We start from the raw sequence: 25,824 nt of genomic DNA on the forward strand, positions 1-25,824 counted from the left end.
GCTCCAGAACTCACGACATCCTTAATTCAAAGTTGTGCCAATGAAGACCGGCTACCATCTTCACCCATTCAAAGAATTTAATCTCAAAAGCATTTTTAGGCACATGCACAGAGATTCCTTTGCAAGCCAGCAACTTTGGATATTACCAGTTTAGGCCAAATTCAGATCAGTAACCCACCACATTTTCTACTGTTAAAACATAACTTAGAATATCAGACACAATAATTTTAACTAAACTTGTTAAGTTAAAAGATACTTTACTGTATTTTCACAAAATGAAAAATACATTTTATTTAAAATAGCTTCCAATTGAACCATGCAGTCAATGAGGCTATCAGAAACATTTTGGCAAAGCCTAGAACAAAATTCTTCAGCTTCAATTTTGGGGTTTGGGTGTTGTTTTTTTTTTTCTTTTGTTTTGTTTTTTTTGTTTTTTGTTTTTTTTTTTTAAGTTTAAGAATATATACAAGGAATCCATTTGTTGCCAGTGCTTTATTACAAGAGATTTCATTTTTGCACTTGCTCTCTAGAACACACCGAGCACAGTACCATGAATCCTCCTCTGTGTCACACAGGCACTGCAAATCCAATTACTACTCTATTAGGTCTCATTTAAATCCCATACGGTATGACAATAAACTGAACAAAATGAGCATCAGCACGTTTTTCAACCATCTTTACAGCATGACATAGATGGCAATCCCAGCTTAATAAAATTTCATTTACAAGGAAGGTAGCTCCGAATTTTCTCTTTGTCTGCCAGGCATTTCAAGTAGACTTGGGAAATGCCACTTCTTCCCACCTTCCCTTGAAGTATCCAGGTGGACATCGCTATTTCATGCTTCTCAAATGCCTGAGCCTTCTGCTTCTGGCACATAAGTTTGCTCAATGTTTAAAACACATGCAAACCCTACCAACTACCACCTACAATTCAACATTTACTCCAAAGGTGTCACAGTTTTCCCCCCCCCCGCCCCCCCCCTCCTTTTCCTGGGTAAGGAACTTTCTGACACAGGGTAACATCAAGTTGGGAAGCACGGAGAGTGAAATCCCACCAGTCTCAAGGGTACTGAAAAGATGATAGTATTTTTGGAGTAACCTATTATCCTAGCTGGATGCAAAAAACCTATCATTGTTCAACACTGATGTTCAACACTGTAAATTTGCACAACTTTCAGAAGCTCCGAATACTTTACCACTTCAGTGCAGTTAGTTTATGGATATATTACAAGCATGTGCTCCTCTACCTTATGTTACAGTATTTCCCAAGCTCTTCTCACTACCCAGCAACTACTGTTTACAGATGTCCGGGTCTGCCCTTTTGGGAATAAAAATAATCCAAAGAAAACAAAAAATGCCTCATTTGTAGTAAGCAGCCATCACAGTCAAAGCTCTTTCTGAAGGATGTATACGAGCCTTGTTGAATAGCTGTTTCTTAATAGCTGACCTGACTAAATCATCTTCCTCGTGCAGGCTAGAAATCAAAATGTCATGCTGACATTTAAACACATGATCTCTTGTTAAAAAAAAAAAAAAAAAAAAACAAATTGCAGGAAAAACACAGGCTGTCCAGTTTCAACCATACTCCCCAGATACTTTGTTGCTAGGACAGAAAGGTACAAAATTTCAAGAGCAGACTTCTAGACATTTCAGTTATTCCATTAAACAATTTCAGTTATATTTTTATTAAATTTTGTCCTTTACATGCATACCACCCATAGCCAGTAAAACCATGAGAAACGGGTAAATTCCAGGTTGAAGGAGAAAGGGTAATCAAGTAATTTCAAGGTTTGTGCTCCAATTATGCAATTATAATGAGAAGATTTGGGCCAGAGCTTTCTCTGTGCAGAGGAGATTATAAAGGCTGTAACATTACTGACGTTTTTCTTCTTTTTGCTAGAAAAGGAAACAAAAGGCAGAGGCATTTTTTCCATGCATATTATGCAATCACATGGTCTTTTCTAATGTACTTCCACGGGAATTTTTCTGCATGCCTTTTAAAATGCCTTCCCCACTGTTTCACCTATCATTTGCTGCAATTTAAGTCCTTCCCATTTATCTTCATCTTGTGTCTAAAACTACAGGCAGGCCACATTAGGGAACAACAAAAGCCAAAGACCACAGACCCCGAATTAACTCTGCCTGCAACTTTGACGTTTATGTCCCATAAGGTGTATTATATTGCTCACTTACAAAAATATGAAGATGATGATCACGATCCAAATGCCTTTGCCTGAAAATGAAGCTAAGAGTATCTTCTTTAGTTTTTAAAACTAATGAAGAACCGAAAACACTAAATTGTATTTGTATACTTAAATAATTTTGAAAATTCTGGTTTACTTTCAAGGAGGTAGAATGATTTCCCCTCCTTTCTATCGAATTTTAATTATATTCCCTTTCATTGTATTTCACTATTCCTTTCAATAGGCTATGACAGCAAATACAGATCCTATAACAAGAACTTATCCTCTATGGAAGTTACACCTCTCGAGCTGCAAAAGAGCACAAACATCCCACATGCTTCAGGACACAAAGCTTATTGCCATGAAACCTAAGAGTAACAGTCTCAGAAACCCACTGTTGATTGCTAAAGTATACACACAATTTTTCTTTGAAAAATTCAGTTATAGCAACCTTCCATTCAAATCAGTGGTATCACAGATGCTACGAGTGTTTCCTTCTTGACGAATATAAAGTAACAGTTCCCAGCAAAAATCAAGGAATTTCAAAACTAGAGCCTAAATACAGACTACGAACATATCAAGTGCTTAAATTACAGCTACTGTATTTTTAGAAGCACTAAGTACCTTAAGAAAGCAGTGCAACAAACTTCAAGCTCTTAGCACATTTGACATATGGTAGCAAAAAAAACATATATGAAAAAAAAAAAATAAAATCAGTCCAGGAACAGACACCCTGTGCAAACAGGATTCAAAATTCTGGTGATGGTCCAACAGTCAGAAATAAGCATAACATAGTGAAGCAATACCAAGGACAAAAAGCATGATGCATCATCTAATACTGGTTCTGCCCCCTTATGGGGCACACCATTAATTCATTCCTTTGCCCAAAAACAATTCTTGCCTTACATTTTACTAATCTGTAGTAACTTTACATGTGCAAACTTACTTGTTCAACTAGAAGTACCTCATCCTTCCTGCTGATGACAGGCATTAATGATCTCAAGAAATGTCAACCAATATTGAGCATTTCAAAATATACATGGAACAGAGCAACTCAGGGCTACTTATTTTTATTACAGAGAGATTACCAGCTCACTTAGTGAGACACAAAGGAAACAGGACAGGAAAAAAGCAACCCTCCAGAGTGCATACCTACCAAAATTCCCTAGCATGGGTTTCTAAGCCTATTACTGATCAGTAATGAAGTAATCTTTTGAAGAAGATAGTGCTGCACTTATAAACTGTAAAGCTAAATGTTACACACTTTGCACAACTTACGTTTCAGAAGCCAGTTTCAGCTTTGCCACCTAAAAACTGACTGGCTTCACCACAGAAACATGACTCCTCTTTTCCGCAGAATACAACCTGATGGGAGCTTCAAATGAGCACATTGGGTCTGAGAACCAAACTGAAAGCTGTCACAGAGTGAAAACGCCTCCTGAATAAAGCTTTGGATTCCTGAAGGAAGGATCACCTCAAAGTAGGGCGGTATTGCTTCTTCTTCCAGCCTTTTAATATACCCACAGGCAAAAAACTCTTTCCTATCAGTGCTTTCACTGGAGCTGAGAGGCAGGCCAACTGCCTGGACCTGCTACTTGATGAAGAGTTATGCCGGCAAGTAGAAGAGTAGCTAATCCAACAAACACCAGCTTTAAAAAGCTCTTAGCACATGCTACTCAGTCAAATTTATGATGTCAAATTAAAGAGTGAGCCATCAGACTTATACATACACATTCGCAAACTGAAGGAATCTTGCGTACCTACACAAAAGCTTTACTGAAAAAGGAATGAGACTGTAGGGTCCTCAAAAATCAACCACAGGACTTCTGTAATTCTCAGCAGGCCAGGATTTCCCCCACAACTAGAAAGACTGACTAAGGCTAATTACTACCAAATGTTACGAAAGTTCTTCACTAAAAAAACCACAACCAACCCAAAACAAAACAAAAACTAAACCATACATCTATGGTTTCAAAGAAAACTAGCAGAACTAAAAGTATGTGTAAATTGATTGCCTGAGGGCAGCATGAGTTCTGTTTCAGGTCTACAGAACTTCTCTAAACAGTACCAACATGTAAACGAGAGTACAAATCTGCTGGGGATATATCCTGGTTGCTAGACCATGCCATCACATCTTCATTACTGCCATTACCTGCAATATCTAGATTAAAGCTTGTATGGGCATGCAATCACAACTTCATTTTATTGCAGAGAGATCTGCCAAATTGCTCCTGGTTGGTGTCTTCAAAACAAGAGCTTGGATAGCAGATGTAGTCTTTTAGCAAGTGGCTGGTGAAGACTTCACACCTTGTGTACAATACAGAGTGGGAGGCTGGTGTGATAACTCACACGCGATGGTCAAGCAGTGCAAAAGTGGGGGAAGAAACAGGACAGGAGCAGCCAAAATGTAAGAGGAACACCGAAGAGATGCAGAAAGATTTTAAGCAAATAGCAGCTCCCTGCACAGACAGGGAAGGGAAAAGTACACACAGAAGAGCTATGAAGAGTTTATCATCAGCTTAATCAAGAAAACTAAACAACCATTAATTACAACAGATTTTTTTTAAGTATTCAGAACAATTTGATAGAAAATAAGGGTTGGCCGTTAATAGCCTAGGTGCAGACATCCTTTTTGATACACTGACATTTCAGAGATAATGAATTTAAGGAAATCTATAAGCAAAGGAAATGCAGACCATCTACACTATTACACCAAAAGATCTCAGGTTTTACTTAAAGTTTTGTATTTGACAGCTTAAACTCTAATCCTGAGAGATAAAATACTGATGAACTCGAGCCAGTCTTTCAGGAGGGGAAGAATCGCAGAGATTTTTGTTGTTCTGATCCAAGTCAAAGATGCAAGATGAAAAGTTTCAGCATACAGGGATTCTTCAAATGTCTGACTACAAGGTCATTTTGTGACCTTCCAAAGTTTCTTTCCAAAGTTTCTTTAAAGATGTGAATACACACAGCATTTCTGGAAAAAAGTGGGAGAAGACTTTTCAAATGAAGATATGAAGAAAGAGGCCAAACTAACAAACCCACAAAGTACTAATACTCCTCTTAAACCATTTCAAAACCAGTTCTATACAGATGGAAATTTGAGAAGCATATTACCATTCTGACACAGAACATTATGCTTACAATTTGTTTTGTATGTAAAACAGGTAAAGATAAAAACTTCAAACTGTCTTTTATTTTATTCCTACCAAAAAAACAGAAGTTGCATTTCAGAAATGCAAAATTCTTGATCACAAATAAGCATGACATTAAGTACATGCTTAATGCTACATATGGTGTTAACAGAATTTCAAGAGCAAAGACAATGCCTTATTATTGTTTGCAGGCTTTATTTACACTCAAGAAGTCTATAAGTGGAGTAAAGATATGAACTGAGATACTGTATAAAAAAAAAGTTTATTATTAAAAAAGAAATCCTTTGTCTCAGAAAGATCATTTGAAAATGGATTTCACAAACACAAAAAAAAGCCCATTCAGAAAGGATATCGTTTTTCCCTCCTAGAAATCTCCTCAAATTTTCAGTTGCCCATTGTTCCTGACAAAAGGACATGGTCTCAGCATCAGGAAACCCCCACCCTGTCTGCTCATGCTCCTGACCACAACGACCTCTTAACTGGGGAGAGCTGCCCATGGCCCAGAGCAGGAACACGCACACACAGATCCCAAGCACAACTCCTGGCCCTCTTGCCTGCCACCAGCAAGAACCACAGCTTCCTGCTTCTTGACTCTCACCAGAAGATCCATCCTTGTCAAACTGACTACTTAATTAACATAGGCCTAATGAATCAGTGTTTTCCAGGAGGAAGGAAAACGTTTTTCCACCAGAAGGCTGTGTGACTAAGAACATCAGAATTGTTGGTAATTATAAACACATGTAAAACTGCTGCTTTACATCAGTGAATACCAACCCTTCATCGTCACATTTTCATTGCAACTGGAGCGCACAACACGCTTTCATTCAAGGTCAGAAACAGCAAGCAACTGGCACACAACAAGTTGAACTGAACCATGGGGATGATCTAACATGGAGGAAATTCACAATCTTATCAAAAGCTTTGGAGTTGCATAGAAATTAGAGGGCTTATGTAAAGAAATTAAATTAACATAAGGGCTGTGGGCTGGAAGTGGTCATTAACAATTACTGTATTGAGGTACGACACTTTAAAAGAACAATTTGGGGAAAGGATTTAGTAAAGCAACATGATTTCCCCTGTGAACTGTCATTGTTACAGGAAAACAGAATTCATTTTAACAAATTCTACCAGTTAAGCAACTACTGTGGCAAAATATTAATCACTCAAATTATCTATTTCACAAGTAAGTTTCTCCCCTCCTTTCTATATAATGAAAATTTCAAAAATTATTGTCTTTTATTTTGAAGAAAACTCACAGAATTTGTATAAACTTACATGAATACAGCTACTCTTTATAAGGAACTACCTTATTAGTTTGTGCTTCACAAGGAAGAGATGTTTTTTCTAACCAAAACCTGACACAAATTCCCCAAACATCTTTTCTGTACTTAAAAAAGTTTTCATAGATTCCAGAATTAAAAATAACTCTGGTACAAATACCTCCAGTAATGCTTCCTCAGCTTTTACTAACCAACAAAAGCTTAAGAAATCTACTCATGAAGTACAATCAATACAGAACCTTTTAAGGTGATACAGAACATATAAAAATAACAGTTCAACAATACATAAAAATTAAGTTCAGACATTAAAGCAAAGCATTAAACCTCAAAACGAGAGGTTTAAGCACAAAAAGGGTTGGAAATGAAGGAGTGAAAATGGTAACAGACTTGCCAGTAGCGAAAGGATGCTCAGTATTTCTTGGCATCTCCCAGAATAAACATAGCAGTAAGTAAACTGACAGTCCTGCTGAAATTAAGTGTGTATTTTGAAACATAAATTACATCTACACCTTGCTGCATTAGGACAGCAGCTCAGAAATAAGCATGCAATCCCTCCAGCAGAATTTACTTCAAAGCCTCCCCCCTCCTCTGCCTACAGAGCTCAGCAACAGATAAAATTGAGAAAGTGGTTTTCATTCATTTCTTCCAGGCACTCTAAAATTCACACATGCACCTCGGAATGGCTTGAAATCTGGCATGCCATATGGCAGTGCATTTGTCATTTCCAGAAATATGTTGAATATGGGTTCCAGAGATATAAAGCCCCAATAAAAATTAAAAAAAAAAAAACACCAAAAAAAATGACAACCAAAAACAAAAGCCAAACCCTGAAGCCAACAGATTCTGCTTAAATGCCCGAACACCACCAACTTTATACTACACACTGCTGGAGAGAGCCTGGGCTTTGATCAGGCTTCAAAGAACCTCTTCATTTGCCCCAGAAAATAAATCTGATGCCTTAGCTTGTGGAGGCTTATTTCCCTACTGTTTTGCAACTCTGTAAAGTTATTTACACTTTCCTTAAGTGAGACTGAAGTAGAAATAATACATCAACATCAATACTGGAATTATACAAACACATTGCACTCAAAGCACAAAGTAAATGATTTACAAGCTCTAAAAAAGCAGAGAATCGGGATCAAGAATTTTATGGCTATTTCAGAGTGAATCAACTGAAGAAGAAACAATTACTTCTTCCCATTCCTGCATACAAAGTTTAATGGTGCACATTATGAAGTAACATTCAAAAAATAACAGAACAATTAGCAAACAGATTTTTTTAAAAACCTGAGAAAGAAAGAAGGCTCTCCTGCTGGCTGAAATAATCACACAGTCTCCAAACTCAGCAAATTATAGTGAGATTTCAAAATAAATTGGCGGAGCTAAGCTAAACATCTTGCTGTTGCCAAAATGAGCAAGTCTTGTGCTGTAGGTAGAAAGAAATTAATTTATCCTTCTACTACAACTTCTACTTTCCAGAGATGTCTACTTCCCACTATTTACAATTCGTGATTAAATAATCCTTTTTTCTTTTTCTAAGAAAGAAAACACAGATTAGTAAGCAGCAATCAAATAACATTACATGACAAGAACAACTTTCCTCCTTGCTTTTTTCTTTCAAGGTTGGAATCACAAATGTTGGTATTTTCTGACAGATACAGCAAAATGAAGAATCATTCACCTTTTTGCTGGCACATTTAGTTTTACCTTCCTCTCTTTTCTCCTCATGTTGCCTCTTGAAACTAAGTTATTTTAGCATACATCTTTTTACCCCAAGGATGAAAATTAACAGTGAGTACCAACTGTTGACAAGAACTGCTTTGGGGGTGGTAGTTTGTTTTGAAATACACATAGAAATCAAGAAGAAAAAAAAAAATCTTACTCCAGCAGGGTGGATCCTAGAGTCTCTGCAGAACTTCCCATATGCGTATTACATAGCAAAATTTGTTTTGGAGACAGTGTATGTATACTGTTTATCCAGCATGAGAAGGTGTCTGGAAAAACAGCAAGGAAGTACAGGTGATTCTGTAATCAGTCTAAACCAGACCTACTGCAAGGTTTCTATGCATAAGGAAGAAAATCAAGAGCGTTTCTACCCTAACTGGGAAAGAATACTAGTGAGCACCTAAAACAATTTATGGCAGCATCAACTGGGATATTTAAGACAGCACAGACATTGTTCCACTATACTAATCAATCATGTTCAACCAAGACCAGGATCCATCCAGCTGCTCCAGCAGATGAGTGTTTCAGCTATCCAAAGACAAGGCTCCCACATATCTGCCACTCACATCTCCTAATGATGACAGCATTATCTGCTCATTGCTGCTAGAGGCAGTGGGCTTTCTCAAAGCCTGGGCTTTTTCCCCAGGCCCAACAAGCAGAGACCTGCCAGCCACTGGTGTTGCCATCTAGAGAAGCTATTCCTAGAGAAACAAGAAAAATGTGTGGGTTGAGCTGCAAGGACAATGTAAAAACTAAAGCAAGCAGAAGAGTCCCTGTAATAAAAGAGGTGAAGAAAATCCCCATATCTGCTAAGATTTAGGGTGATGAGCAGATCTTCCCCCCTCCAAGGCAATAACTGGGCTTTTTAGGTATACTGACCTTATGGGTGGGATGAAAAGCGACTTTCACATGCTACAGCAAATTTTTACTGTGCCCAGCAGACAAATAAAGTATGCTGAATTTCCTGAGCGTTTTAATATTCATTGCAAGGCAGAATAAAAAGAAAAACTCTAGAAAATATACACTTTACAGAACTTTCTGTATGTTTTGCACGTTGCGTGGAAACCACCTGCTGATGCTGCCAGAACAATTCAAGAACCACCCAAGTCTGTGTCTGACAGGTCCAGACCTACTGCAAAGAAAGGAAAAACCCACATGGGAAGCCTAAATGAGAGTGACTTCAGCATGATATATGGAGGTGTTCCTGGATAATACAGAAGAAATTTCTGCTTTAATTATTCTTAAAATCAGTTTGAAACTCAACTATTACCATATTCATAATAGGTCTAGAGAACAGAAAAGTCATCAGCTGTTGAAGCTGCACACACTCTACCACCCTCCCACAGCTATTACTACAGTGGCAACAAACTATCCTAGACAGACAAAAGTATCTCGAATAGCAGTTCTCACATTGTCACAACTAAAATGCTAAAGAGACAGAACCCATTCTCACTGTGCATACAGTTCTTTTCATCACAGTTTTCTTCTTCACATATGTGCTTTTCTTGTCAAAGTCCCAAATCTAAGCCTTGGAAATGTTAACTAAACATGTTCATAAGTGGCTTGAGTATCATAACTCAGTTGATTAAATATTTGGAAGAGTTCACCTGGTGGCTTTGAAGTGAAGCAGAGGACCAAACCAGAGCTCTGCAAGTGGCAATATACTCCATGGGGGTCTATCAGCAAAATGGTAACAATGCTTCAGCTAAAGCAAAGCCAGAAGACTGAAGATGGGAAATGAAGTTATAAACAGTGAGAACATAAAAGTTTACTTCCTGTACCCAAGGTTAGCAAACTATTACAACAGTGTATGTGCCAGTAAAGCTATTTTCCTTTCTTACTTACAGATTTAGCCTTTAAGGTGTTCTATGCACTTTTTCAAGCCTTACTGCATATTTTAATTTTACACTTAAAGATCTTCCTGCATTCTGAGATAATTCTTACTATTTTGCTTTGATGCTTTTTTTTTTCCTTGGATGTTTTCCAGATGAAGCTCTAAATTGAAGTTCAGCAGAAAAACGATCAGAGCACTACATTTCAATAACAGAAGCATTGAAAATGTGGCCTTCAGTGTATTAAACTCATTGCTGGAAGCTACATATGAAAATATATTACCCACCTCAGAAAACTCTCCATTGTTATAATTTGGTCATTTCACACACCAGTGATCAATCTCAGCTGAGCACATTCTGTAAGTCCACACATAATGATAAAAAATTAGACATACCAGAGAAAAATTAAAGCCCTTCCTTTGTGAACAAGTTTATTCACCTAGTGATTTTATATAAAAATCACTTTTCTACTGCTTCTTGGTATGAAGCTAAACAAGCTGAAGACACATAAATTGTTGATTACAAGGGTCAATGACTCAGCAACCTGCATTATGCCCATTTTACAGCAAAAGCTGGTAGGCACAAAACATTGACTTTAAAAAACAATCTCAGAAGCATACCCAAACAAAACTTCACACAGAAGTTTTATACAATGCTATATACACATTTAACGCTACAAACGGTAAATCATTCATCCCTTGTCTAACTCTCCCTAAACTCAGGATTTCTATTTTCCAACTCCCTTTCCTTACCCTTAAAAATTTTAAGTTTCAGATGATGTTGCACATATGAAAGCCTCAGAATCAGCAACTGTCACAAAGTATATTACAGCACATCCTTAAGCTGAAAATGCTGGGCTACACTTCAGTACAGAAGGACACAGACTTTTCATAACAGCAATGTTCCGCAGAAATACTACTAAAAAGAAAATATCCAGCCACTGGAACACAGGAAAACCTAAGTAATACTGCTTTCTGCCGTTCCCCCAACACTCCTTTGTACTGAGATCCAGTTGTGGACCTCATCACACAGTTCTCAACTACGGCAGCTCTCCCACAATAAAGAGTGGACAAGCAGGAGGAGGATGCTGCACAGTGAAGGAAACTATGGTGTTCTTTTTATAAAATTAGTTTTAGTTCAAAGCCAGTTCACACTGGTAAATCCTGCCCCAACTTGGCCCACAGTGATATTTATAAATTCAGTTCAGATCCCAAATACCAGGTTGCAGGCACATACATATCTAGGTAGAAAATGAAAGCATGATATTCAACAGAATAACCTGTGTTAACCATACTTACTCCCAGCCTCAGCAGAAAGCAAGCAGACAACCTCATTTCTGTGACTGGTGTGCAACTACATGCTTAGAATAGTGAGCTAACAAAACAAAAACATCCAAACCCTATTCACAGGTGTTAATTTAATGGAAAGACTCTTTCCGTCTGAAGAATATGTGAATAACAGCCTCCAAAGCAACCTTAATGGCAGACTGTTGGACAACGGGCTTCATAACACAGCAGCTGGATGCCATTCAGCTACCTGATGGCCGCTAAGCCACTTGGAAAATGTGAATTAATCAGAAGACATGTATTTCTAAGGCAATGACCAGTGCCTTTCTGATACTACAAGGGAGCAGAAGGGATGGGGGGGAAGGAGATGGATTTGGATACTTTGAAAGAGGGAGTAGAGCAAGGGGCTGTGTGATTCAAGACAATGTATGATGATCACTCACACAGCTGCAAGAACATACAGATTTCTCCACAGGATGGTTACACACATTAAGGTTAGTCTCCTGTAAATTTAAAATATTTTAAAATTATTGCACTGAAAACAACATAAAACTAATGTAAAACTCACAAGTTTTCTCAATGTGAAAATGCTTCTTTTTATTTAGTACAAGACATTTATTGACTGAAACATGTGGGAGCCCACCCCAATACCCTAATGCAATGCCAGAGCATATCCATGAAAAAAAGAAAGTTTAAAACTATACAGAAATGCTGTATGCAAGGGTTCAAAAGTGTGGATAATCCATCCTCATTTGAGAAACCTCATCAATTGTATTTTTGAACATCACTTTTAACTGAAACGTTTTAGCCAAATCTTGCTCATTTTACTCCCAAAGTAGTGTAATCACACTAGACGGGATACAAGGTTTTCTTAAGTTTTATCTAATGATTTTTTTTATTTTCTGAAATATTCCTGCAATACAAATGGATTATAGACAACCCAAAAACATATACACTCACAATCAAGGCTATTCCCAATCCTAACTATGTACAATAAACTGCAAAATGGAAAAGGTGGAGGGAAAAGACTAACAAAGCCACAAAGCAGAGGTGATCGTCATCTGTCTAGATAACACAACAATCAAGGTATACACCAATTAAAGTTCTTCTAGAATGAAGAGCAACTATTTACAGACTTTGAAAAATAAAACAGGATTTCCCTAAGAAAATCTAAAGGTGCATCTACATAACCACCAGAACTATGAACTATATTGATATCAGGTGCAAGTATTCTTACTGGGGTTTGGGGTTTTGATTGTTGTTGGGTTTTGGAGGGTTGGGTTTTTTGGGTTTTTCTTACATCTAGTAGGCACCACAATTTTAGAAGGACAGTGTCAGCAATTTAAACAACCCCTTGAAATCTGGCTGCTTAAAACCAGGCATAGTGTTTTGCAAGTTGTGCAGATCCCTTACATTCAAAAAGCCAGTCTCAGGAAAACGAGGCAGAAACGAGAGCCAAGGGCTGCTGCCAGTCAGGCCAGCAGCAGGCAGGTAGGGCTGACCAGCTGGGTGGCAGAGGGAGGTCACAGCTCTGCCCAGGCAGACACGGCATGGGCTCACCTGCAGGCAGGATGGCTATGCCTGAGGGTCGGGATTTGAAAGGTAACACCTGATTCCCCCCACCTGGGTGGGATGAAAGTCGACCAGTGGACATGGTTAAAGCTGTTTGATATTGCATTTCATTGTCTTGGGGTTTGAGCTGCCAGCAGTTTACAAGCCCTGCAGTGCACTCCTACCAACACTTCCCCACGTGGCTGTGGAGCACAGGAGTCCTGGGGGACACACAGTCCTTCCCTCATTGTTCATCCTTACCAGCTCCCTTGCCAAACACGTTCAGTTCACGCACTGAAAAACAATTTCTAAACTGCCAAATGCACCTGGAACTAGCAATGCCAAGCTGCTCTTCACACAGTCAACACGAAAAAGTATTTAGAATCACAAGTTAGTTAATGATTACCTAGCTGATCTATGCTGTATAGATAGATAGACGACTCCTAGGTTTTTCTGTAACTAAAGTGACTTGATAATACAGCAACAGGTGTTCTACTCAACCATGAGAAAAACTATCTTCTCTCCGGTGTAACTCCACCGTGATGCACCTGCATTCATGATTCACCGACATCAGCCTCAGGATTGCTATCTTTGAAGAATGAAACATTAAAAATTTTACTACCTGCTTAGCAAGCACTGTATAACCTAATAAATACCAAGCTGCATCTAATACTATGTCCACTTAGTAAAGTATGCCATTGCTGCAGAAGAGTAAGGCAATGTCCATTAACGTAAAAAAAAAAAATGCAGTTACATATGGTACCTTCTTTTAACTACGAGTATATTATCTCAAAGGAATCCAAATGACCAACTACTTAACCACTAAAATCATCCATCCGGAAAGAAGAAAAAAAAATAAAAATCAAACAGAACTGATACATCGCAAGGACAAGCTGAAAAAACTTTTATCATAGAAGAGTGAAACTAAGTCTACTTGCACCACTAAACAATGTATTATAGTTAAAACACAGGGGGAAAAGAGTTTTAAAAATTGTTTATTTCAGTGATCTGCAGGAATATACCTAACTGCAAACCTCGATTCCGCCAAAAGAAATATAACCCTCAATGCATTTAAGGGTTTTTTGTCTGCACCCTGTTCTATTTTTTCCTTTTCTCTGCTTTCATTTTTCTGTTTTAAATATTTTAAAATTAAACAACAAATTAAATCATTCCTTGCCTTTCCCATGACAAGCTAACTGCCTTTTTCCATCAACTTCAGCAGGCATTATATCAAGCACTGTTTGATCCACTCCTGTTCTTTAACACCTCAGTATCATCATTCATTAAACAACGCTAAACTACTAGGAGTCCCAAAGACTTTGAGACTGATGATGATGTAATACACAATGTATAGGTAGGTGTAAAGCAGGGGTCCTCAAACTTTTTAACCAGGGGGCCGGCACGCAGATGCAGTGGCAGGCAGCCATCTGCGGCTGCTTGGTTCCCCCCCAACCCCCGGCGGGGGGGGGGTGTCTGTAAATACTGGGGACTGGATTAGATTGAGGACCCTGGGGGGCCATATCCAGCCCACGGGCTGTAGTTTGAGGACCGCTGGCATAAAGTATATCTGTAAAAATAGAACTTCTTCTGCAGACAGAAGTTCAACATGTAATTTAACATACATGTCATGACAAGTCAAAGAATGTCTAATCAAAAAAGAGTTGACCTGCAACCTAACTGTGGTTCTTGTCTTGAAAAAGATGTACTCATGGCTCAGCTTCATATTTTGTCAACAAGAGATACTCTTTCTAGTAAGACCACTAAGAATACTAAGTACATGGTTGCATTTTCACAGGGCCACAGCAACAGCAGGAAAAGTTGGGATACAAAATAAAGAATGAACATTTTGGCAAAGCTACAACATTGTATCTTCCCGATGTTCCAGAGAGGCGAAAAGAGTATCTGAACAAAATAAACATCCAGGATCTCCTGTCAGCAAAACTAGGAAAGATCCTAAAGGAATACAACCATCAGTATTACAAGACAGGACTAATGACAGAAGGCACACATTGCTGCAAAAACATTACACAGACTTTAATAGTTTTCTGTCATAGGAGGTCTATAACATTTTGGTTCATTATGATTCCCCATGCATCCTTTAAGAGCCTCAGAGCTCATAAAAATGATGTGTCATATTTTGATACCTGCGCTAAACACAAGCTTTATTATTACCAGTGTTTAAACCCAATACAATCCACAAAGTCCTTGCCGAGATATCTGATTAAATTTCTAATATTCATGAACTAGAATTTTAATATTGAATGCTCAAAATGATTTAAGTCTTTTGATGTAACAGAACGTAAGTCATTCAGTGTCAAGTGGAAGGCAGATCCTTTATTATAGCATTAATTATTTGGGATATTAGCATTAATTTCTTTCTCTATTTGAATTAAATGGAATTCAAAACAGTGTGAATTTATGAATAGTCCAAACAATTATTTCTAGAATATCCCTATAGCGTTAGCAGAAAGACTGCCTACAGACCTGAAAATGTAAAAGAAGGAGATTGATCATTAATTTTTCTTTTAATCTTTTTTCTGAAAGACAGGAAAGGTGAAGCTTAACATGTTTACACTCTAAATGGCTTATACCTTTTTTTGATGTAAAAATACATGTATTAATACCTATAAATGCCATCTACATATTTTTGTATTCAACATGCAGTGATTAAAGGAAAACACATTTAAGCAAGATATACCATACCCAATGTCTTTCACAACTGGAACAAAAACATTCTTAATTAAAACCACAAAGCTGCAGAAATAGAAGGGACTTTTAAAAAATTTCAATACTCACTGGGAAAAATGCTATGTCTTAACTTACATTTCCGAAGTTGCTATATCCACAGGATTTCAAGGAGTTATGGTAAGAAGGACTAATTAAAGATATAAACTCGGTACCTTTTTTCCCCAGCAGCTAAATGGTACCAATTTTTAATCCACTTGAGTTACAGCTATAGACAGACAATACTGCTAAGAAAAGTCATCCAGAACACAAAATAAACATTGCTCTGTAAAACTGCTCTTTGCAGATCATCTGAGTTAAGAGAGTGCTAGATACTGAATGACTGTAACCCAGCATAGCATTCCATACAAAACATACAAAAATCAATATTTACAGGGTTTTATCCAACTTTACAAGACTACTGTAGTCTGGTTAAACCAGAAACAGCTGTCCAACTGAAATTGCAACTTTACAAATAAACAACAGCCAAGGCTAAAAATAAGCCAAACAAACCATCTGTGCCACTGCCCCTGTTCACAGCCTATCTACACAGGTGTCAGCTCCTGTCCCTGCACGCCACAGCAGAACTACCATGGGGTGTTTGTATTGTCACTGACTGATAGCACTAACACAAAATGAAAAAATCAGTGAATAAAGTGCCCACTTCTGACCTAAAAAATACTCTACACTTGTCCTTCTGGTTTTGCTGATGTTCTTATTAAAAACACTGAAAGCATCTAAAGCATACACATTTTTAAAGTGACCGGATGAAGTCCAGCTACCTTTTTTCCTCTTCTACTAATCCAGCAAATAAACTTCCAGTCGAAAATTACCAATTAAATTTCCAACAAACACTAAATCAACTTAAAACAAAAACAGAAAACCAAAGGGCAGTTGTAAAAACAAATTGAAAAAAAACTGAACTCAAAATCAAGAAAAAGGCTACCGTAAGTTTTACTAAGCCAGGTGGCAGCGTGCATTTGCAGCAGCCCAAGTCTCCTGTGGTGGAATCCAGAATCCTTGACATGTCATCATTCAAGATCTGTCAAACTTGATAACACTCTCTGTGTGTCTGGAGGGACACCATCCATTCAGGGAAATGAATGTGTGATTTGTTGTCATGACAGCTATCAAAATTCAGCCCAAGAACATATCATACAGCCACGTATCTCTCCTTCTGCATTAAAAGGTTGAAAAATGCTTTCCTTGTCATTCTCCAAAACAGCATTAGGATGTCAACTAAGAAGTCAACTCCCTTGGAACAAAGGTAGCCCAGGATGGCACTGGAAGCCAAGACAGACACACAAGGGATGTGGGACAAAGCAAGTGTGATGAATACACTGCTATTCTAAGAACAGGAAGGAAAAACCTTGCAGCCACACGGAGGGGGATGGCCCTATTGCACTAAATGAAGAGGTCAGTCCGATCGATGCTTGGGAGTCCTCTCCTCTGGTATCAGCACCAGGGTTTGCTAAACAGGAGGCTTAATTTATTGCAGTTTCTTGAAACGTTTTATTAGTCCAGAACGCCCTAAAGAAATTTGAAGTAATACACCAATTTAACTCTCCATACACAGAGTATGTTTGAACAGGATTTAATGTTTCTCTTCTCTCCTAAACCTGTGAAGGGACTACTCATGAATGCTTCATTTTACTATATAGTTAACTAAAAACTTAATTGGTATACAAAAAGGATTTTTTCAGACAACTTAAATTTAATAAGATGGACATGTTAGAAAATCCCAATATATTCCATTTATAGTTTGCATGCTTAATGCACATCACCATTCCTTTCTAAACGTTCCCACCCTGCAAAGGATCTAGTCTCATTTTGAAGGAAAGGTTCTAAAACAGTGTTTAATGGCTTTTAAAAAGTAATATAAATAAGGACAATATAGTTAAATCAGAAGAGAAATGGACTAATATTTTTAAACAGTGTACTTTTATTTTCTTAAAAAAAATCTTAAAATGCTGCACTGCCAGCAGAACCCAGAATCCCACCCCAGCATGAGCAGAAAGCACTTGCTTTTGCTAACCCTGCTCCTGTTCTCCTGCAGGGTCTGACTGCTCCTCTGTATTTGAATGGAGCCAATCCAGTGTAACCTGTAGGGAAAGACAGACAAGAGATGGCACTCAGCTAAAAGCAACTTCTCACACCATAGAGTGGACATGACCCTGCATCAGGAGGAGTGTCTGCAGACTCTAGCCTCTTGCTAAACTTCGGTATCCACTTTCACACCCATCACTTGTCCTTGTTAAGGCCCTCGCAAATACTCTGATCATTTCTAGAACACAAAAACTTCAAATGGTTCACAAGGCTAAAATCTGCCTTTCTACCAAAGAAGTAATAATCTGAAGGCTTGCTCACTTATTTTTGGTTATCAATCCATTTCGGCTAAACAGTTGAGCCCTGGCACAGCAAACGCTATCCACATTGCTTCCAAGGACCATGCATTACACACATTAGATACCTGCTGAAGTGACAGAGGAAGAAAGCACCCTACCTATCAAAACAGCACAACCTGCTGAAACACAATGATAATGAGTTACCATCTAACTATATTTTTTAAAAAAATTAAAAATCTTCTTGGAAACAAAGTTTATATTTCATTTGATTAAGGAAAAAAAAAAAAAGAAAAAAAAAAAAAGTTGCCCAAGAAGGTTACTACCTGATTTTGTAAACATACTAAATATACTGGTTTTGTCTAATAAAGTTTCAGCTATACTCTATCTGTGGTATATCTTACTACCTACTTTTGCATCTGTTTCTACAGTTGTGTGTACTCTGCAGACAGTAATTTCAATGAGTTTAGGAAAACTAGATCAAGTTTCTTCAGCCTAGATTAAAGACATGCCTGTATTGCATTGTATTTTGCATTTGTATTCTGTCATGACTGTAAGAGAGAAGCAACATTTTGGAGAGTTCAGGTATCTACCAAGAGTCCCAGCATGTTCACCCCACTGTCTGCCTCACAGAATAATCAATACTAGTTACATGTCACCATATTAATACTTGTTAATATGATCAGGACCAAAACCAGCACAACGAACCAGAGGCTCTTTCCCTCTGTAGAAGCCACAAAACGTGTTTCTATGACTTTGAATAAATACTGGCTATACCAGCATGCCTGAGCCTCCTCTCTAACAGATGTTCTTCTTAGCATGAGTATTTCTAAAACTTTATTGACATCAGGTTATTGTGCATAGCCACAGTAACTTAAAATGCAATGGGTTGCTATTCTCAAATCAAGTTTTATTCCTCTGCACCTGATTCTTAAAATCTACAATACTCTATTAACGCTTAAAAACATATACTGCCAGGCCACCTCACTGCACACAAAGTTATTTATGCTGAGTTTAAAATATGAACTCACTTCGTTAATGGTGAGAAGCATATTCATTTGTTGCATCACATATTTAATGGAATATAAAAGTACGTATTTAATATTTCAATGCACTTCCAATTTACTCATTTCATTAGTATTTATGAAACAATTAAGAATCCTTATGATGGGGGAAAAAAGATCACTCCAAGAAAAAAACCCAAACAACACTTGAAAGAACTACTTTACCCACCACTGAACAGAGCAACGGTTTAATTGGGCAGAACACCAACGACAACGTTATTATGAGGAAACTAATGGGCCTAATTGAATCCGCAAGAAAAATTTAAATGGAACTATAGAAAACAGAAATAAGCTTAGGATTCCTGGGCTGACATTCATAAATTTGCAAAGCAAAACAAACAGAAAAGCCATTTTTCAAAACATGTAAGACACCAGGATCTCATGTAGTGTCTTTTTTCAGAAGACTGGACAATGGTTAAATGAATAGTACAAGCCTCAACTCCACTCTTTAGGAGGAAAAAACAGTGCTGCTTCCCACATTACAAACACCATCTCAGTTCTCTCTGAAGGTCTTCCACTCCAGGAACTAGTAAGAATTCTTGACTTTCACTCTGTGGAAACCATTGTTCTGCGATATTTCTGTATACCTAGTAAATACAAAGACACAGTGTATTGTCTTTAAGTTTATTATTTCAGTAGAATTAGAAAGCAGCTTTCCTGCAGAGCACCTCAACTCTCTGCCTCTTCAACATACCAGATGACCTACTTCAGGGAAACAGTGTGTCCAGCAACGAGCGCCCAGCACCTTACCCCAGCTCTGACTAAACTGAAACATGGTAGGGTCTGGTTTCACAGTTTTCAGCTATTTAAAAAACTCCTTCAAACATCTTTGATAAGTCCCCACCAGCAATCCCCCTTTCTCAAAACACAGAGCTGTGTGTGTGTGTGTGTGTGTGTGTGTGTGAAGGAGAATACCCAAGGCTTAGAAACCATCAGTCCCTTCATACAAGCAGGAAATATCTTCTAGAACATACGTTTCAGATTCAAAGATGCCTTGGTTTTGATTTCAAACCTGCAGCAAGTAAATTGATACAGCACCTGTCTCCATGAGTCTGGAAGCAGCTTTTATGCTTGAGGAGCATGAAAAACAGATACTCCAGGTAGTTTTGTTGCTGCTCAAGACCATGACCAGCAAACAAAGCTATATGGGAATAACTTTTTGAGTTGCTGCTGTTATAGTTGCTACTGAGAAAAGCCACAAGCACCGCAAAGGAGTAACATACCAACAGCCACACAAGGTACAAAAAACAAAGGATGGAAAAGAACCAGACGCTACTGACCTTGTCCCTCTTCTTCAGCTGACATTAGACACGAGGTGACACATAAGATAGCAAATACCTTTCTTATGCTCCCACACAGCTAGCCAGGAAACTATAGAAGGAAAGAGAGGAAGGGGAGATAAGTTCCCTTTCCACTGCAATAACAAGCCAAAGGCTGACATTCTGAATTTATCATATATTCAGTAGCCAGGACACAATGAAAAGAATCATCCAGACAATCAAGGACTAGGTCTGCTGTTGGTTTTGGAAAAATATAGCAAAAGAGATTTTGTGTATCGTTATATCACTACAGCAATCGGAAATGCAATCTGGTAGAAGCAAAAGGCCAATACAACTGCTAATGTTGCAATGACAGAACGACAGCAATGAGAGCTAACATCATAACAAGTCTGTATCTGTTTCATGGCCTATATAAAATATTTGCTAATTACACGCTTGATTTTCATGGTACAGGTGCCTTCCATCTCTGTATTTATTCACTGTTCCCAGAAGTGACATCTTCCGTCAAAGTCTCAAGAAGCAAGCCTGTTATGAAGACAAAGCGATCTGCTTAACTGCTTAAAATTACTTTGGTCAGACAGAGGATTTAGATTTTCAGAGCTGTGAAATCAGTATTTCTAAGAAGCAACAACATTATTTTACTTCAGGAGTCATAATCCTAAAAATGAAAACACAGTACCATTAACATCATTTAAGTGGTGCAGACGGCTTCAGATTCCTAAAAAGCAGTGGCCAAACAAGTACTTTCAAACAAATTTTTCATAAGCTCCTACCCAGTGAGCCCTTTCAAATTCCTCCATATTAAGTTACCAGTCCAAACTCCCAGTGATACAAACCACGCGTGGTTAGGCCATGAAAATTTGTTTTTACAAAGGGCACTGCTGCCTTTCACCAAAGAGAAGTCTAATTCTGCTACGTTGAGCTGCTACAACAGTAGCAGCACCTTCCTCAGAAACAAATCCTGCTTCACTGGGAGGGGAAGAAACACGGTTCAGAGAGAACGTTTTACATTCTTGCCGAGGTTCAGTCAGCATCCAAGTTTCAAAGTAACAAAAGAACAAGACAGTTCCGAGTTAAAACACTACATGGAATTCACAAAATAAACCCGAAGCAGGCACAGGGCCACATTTCTGTGAAAATACCAACCGTGGGAGACGTCCACATCGGAACCAGAGCCGAGCGGCGCTCACCATCAGCCAGTCGCGGGTCAGACCTGAGCTACAAACCCGAATCCCGACACGACAACTTTATCTGACGCGGGCCACAGTGCCAGCCTGCCGGCAAGGGCAGCTGTTGGAGCAGGCGCGCTTTTAATTAAAAGCGGGATGAAAAGACTTACAAACTGGGATATTTTTCCTCCCCAAACATCCCGGGATGCACTTTCAACAGTCACTATACGAGGTTTAATTTTACCTTGTTTTTTTCTTTTTTTTTTTTTTTTATTAGCTTTATGTCCTTTAACCAACATCGCCCATCGACCGGGGGGGGGCGTATTGCACCGCGCTCCTCAGGAAAAACCCCGGCCTCAGCTCTAATAAAGTCGAAAGCCGGGAACGGAAAGAACGATGAGGGGGCCCGGGAGGCCGCGGTGTCCCCGGCCGCAGCCCGATGTGACCGCCCGCCGGTCCCCGCGCTCCGCACCGCGGCCGCTCCCGCCCGGGAAACTTTCCGGTTGCGCCGCGGTCCGGCCGGCAGGCGCTGCCCGCCTTCCCCGCCGCCGGGCCCGCCGGCTGCCCCCGCGCCCGCCGGATACGCCGCCTCCGTTGGCCCGCCGGGCCGGGCGCGGAGCCCCGCGGAGGGGCGGGGGTGTCCCGGCCCGCCGCCGCCCCCCGGCAGAGCGCCGGGTGGCACAAAGCGGCGGCTGTCACACACACACGCACACACAAGAGGCAACTCGGGAGGATGAGGAGGAGCCGCCCCCGATACCCAACCCCCCCCACCCCCCCCCCCGCAGTTGGACGTGGCACACAAACACCTTCCCCCCTCCGCCGCCCCCGGCAGGTACCGGCCCCCCCCCCGGGGCGGCGACGGGGCCTCGGCCGCCCAGGTGACACCCGCCCCTCCCCCGCTCCCGGCGGCCCTTCCCCCCCGCCGCCCCCCGCGGCCGCCACAAGTTTACGGCGGGGCCCCGGCTCCATCCCCGTCCCGCCCGCGGCCGCGCTTACCTCCGGCCCGCCGGCCGGCGGGGAGGGGGCGGGCGGCGGCGGCGGTGGCGGGGAGGCTCCCAGCCCAGGCGGGCTCCGCTTCTTTGTCTCCTCGGCGGCGGCGCCCGCTCGCTCCCCCCTCCGCTTCGCTCTGCCCTTCCCCGGGCGGATGCGGGCCGCGTCCTCCGAGAGGGGCCGGCTGGCTCCCCCCCTTCCCCTTCCTCCTCCTCCTCCTCCTCCGCTCCACGCCGGACGCGTCCAAGGCCCCGGCCCTCGGCGGCGGCGGCTCCGCTCCTGCCTCCCCTCAGTCAGCCTGCTGCGCCCGGCGGCGGCGGCCCCTCCCCCGCCAACCGCCCGCCCCCCCCGGCACAGGCACAGCCCCCGCCCCCGCCCTGCCCTTCCTGCCGCTGCCGCTGCCGGGATCGCGCGGGAGGAGCTCCCCGGACTCCCCCTCGCCCGCCGGGAGGGCCGCCGCTCCCCCCGCCCCGGCGCAGCGCTGGAAGGCCGGGCGGATCCCTCCGCTCCGCGCCGCTGGGGCAATGGGCGCTGTGCCTGGCGGGAGCGCCCTGACGGCCCCCCGCACCCGTCCCCCTCAAGCCCCGGGAGACCCGGCACTCCCGGTGAAGCTCCCCCGCTGGGAGCGGAAGCGGCCGGGGAAAGTACTGGCGAGCGCTTAAAGAAACGGGGATGGGGACGCGCGCCGGGGGAAGGGCGGCGGGGCGAGGCGGGGGGCGCCCCGCCGGTGCGACGGGCCGGGTCGGGGAACTTCCAGCCCTGGCATCGGGGCGCCTCCGCCGCCCATTGGCCGCGGGCCGTGACGTCACGCCAAGGCGCGTGGGGCGGCCGCGGCCCCAGCTCCGCAGCGGCGGCGGGGCCGGGCTGGCGGCGGCAGCTCCGCGTTTGCCCGTTCCCCTTCCGCCCCGGGGCCCGGGCTCCGCCTCGACGCCCCGCGTGTTTGCCGCCGCTGGGCGGCAGTTTTTGTTACGGGGGCTCGGTGTGTACCTGCCCAGGTGCTGTTCCCTCAGGAGAGGGCGCCGGGCACGGAAGCCGCCCCAAAGCCGCCCTTCCAAAATAGAGCCCCGTGCCCGGGGTGCCCGGCTGGGCCGGGCGGCCCCCTGCACCCCTCCGGTGGTGGGACCGCCGGGATTCCCCACGAGTGGGCAGAGACGGCGGGCGGGAGGTCCCTGCGGAGCCCGGTGTCTCTCGTGGGAAGGGCCAGCGTGCCAGCCCGGCCACCGGCCTCGGGCGGTCACGGCCCCGCCGGCCCTGGCGCCCTTCCCGGGCCGCAGCCCCTCGGCGGGAGCCGCTGTCCCTGAGCAGCGGGGATGGAAGGACCGTCCCGCTGGAGTAACCCGGGGAGCTCCGAGTACAACTCAGCGCTGTGGGGGGAAGCTGCTCTGAAACGTTCCCAAACCATTAACCCTCCCCAACATGGCGGCGGCCAGAGCGGAGGCCTGTGCGGGTTCGGTCGCCCCTCGGGGCGCGCTCCCTGCCGCGGGAGGCAAGGCCGCACAACAGCCCCTCTCCCACGGCTGAAACGGTCAGCAGCCCCAGTGTCTTATTTTCTCTGACTAAGCTCAAACTAGCCGGGAGAACTTTGGACAAAGATTTTCAACTCTTTAAATACGATGATTAAAAGACGCGTACTCCAGTATCTTTCCACGCTCCTACTTAGAATAGTTCAGAAATCCTCGACTAACAACCTCTTCCCCTTGTTAACTTTTACTAATTCTCGCAGCATTTAATGGATGATTTGGGAAGACCCAAGCACCTCTTATGTGCCTGTGAGATAAATCTGAAAGGAAAATGTGGGCTCTTCTTTCTTCCAAGAAGGACTTTGCATGCACCTCACGGAGGGACAGAAAGGCCCTTTCCTTCCCAGGCTTTTTGTGCGCGCATTTGACTTCGATTCAAGAGAGGTGTTAATCTTCCTTTTGAAACAATAATCTGACCATGCTTTTTTAGAGCTGGAAAATATTTGGGGTCCCTGCTGCCTCCGCATCACCGCGCAGTCAGGCCTCACTCCAGCCTGTAGAGGCTTAGACTGAATTTAAATGGGATCGGTCATCCAAGGACTTTCAGATATAAGTCTCTTGTTGTTCCTGGAACAAATTGCACCATGGGAGCGATAAAGGAAAGGTGAATTATCCCTGCTCTCCTTTGCATTTATAATACACAGTTAGGTTTCAGTCTCAGTTTTGTCCCTTCTTACCACACCCTTACTAATGCCATCCTACAGAAACCTTCCACTTTGTTGCTTTCCCTACAGTGCCTTTGAGCTGAGGATGTCCAGGAGAAGGTGATGTGACCGTGCAAGGTTTCCAGGCTAAATTAGACTTCTGAAAGTGTTCAGCACCATAAGACGCTGAGTGAGCGGTAGATCTCAAAGCTTTCCAGGTATCTGGAAAAAAAAATGATAAAACACACCTAGCTTTAGCAGATTAATGCTAATAGGATTTACAGAAGAAGAATGTTTTAGGGAGGGATTTGGATGAATGCATTGTCTTCAGGCAAAGGACTAATTTAAGGACTCTGAAGCATGCTGTTGTTAAATATATTTAATTACATTAAGAAATGATCCATTAAAGCTGTTTTTTCCAAACTGTGGCTGATGACGAACTGAAGATACTGTAGACAGGATTTGCAAGGGTATGCTGAAGGGTGTTTTAACTGCCTGTCTGCTGAACAGATCCCTACGTCTCACCAGCAAAAAAGACCAAGATGTTGCCCTGAGTAGTACTTCAAAACAGTGAGCCTACTGAAATATTAATGTATGGGTTTTGAAATGTCATAATTAGCTGTTGTCTCTGGAATAACTGTTATTAAGAAGAGCTGGGTGCTTGTGATTTGAGTGAGAGTTACATTCTAAATATGAGATGATAAATTTGGGGAAATCGGCACAGAAGTGAAAGCTGTACATGATGTGGCGGGCACACTATTTTGTATAAAGAAAGTAAATATGCAAAGTATGCACTTTTGCATATGCATAAAAGCAGTGCCATCCTTAGAAAATATATACACAGGAGAGAAGAGCATGAATATTCCTCCCAGCCTAAGGCTGTAACTGTATAGTAAAAATAAAAAAAAAAAAAAATCGTTAAGCAATAGAAAGATGCCTCTTCGTCTTTGGCAAAGAAGCAGCCTGCCTCATGCTGCTGCTTCAAACAGGGTTACATGCAGACAACAAAGCCAGAGGTTGTGTGATGGACTTATTTTGCAATTACATAATGGCAGTCAATTCATCTTGACATTTGTATC

General features: G+C 41.8%; 1 protein-coding gene across 1 annotated transcript in view; it reads right to left on the reverse strand.

Moving 5' to 3' along the window:
• The window catches only part of NCK2 (NCK adaptor protein 2), an 88,791-nt gene extending 65,942 nt beyond the window's left edge, over positions 1-22,849 (reverse strand). The window contains exon 1 of the mRNA XM_040584659.1: positions 22,588-22,849. The gene's annotated coding sequence lies outside the window, so the exon portion shown is untranslated. The remainder of the gene's footprint in view (positions 1-22,587) is intronic.
• Between the last annotated feature and the right edge of the window lie 2,975 nt (positions 22,850-25,824).

This window comes from Falco naumanni, chromosome 2 (genome assembly GCF_017639655.2).
Source record: "Falco naumanni isolate bFalNau1 chromosome 2, bFalNau1.pat, whole genome shotgun sequence".
In the NCBI taxonomy this organism is placed as follows: Eukaryota; Metazoa; Chordata; class Aves; order Falconiformes; family Falconidae; genus Falco; species Falco naumanni.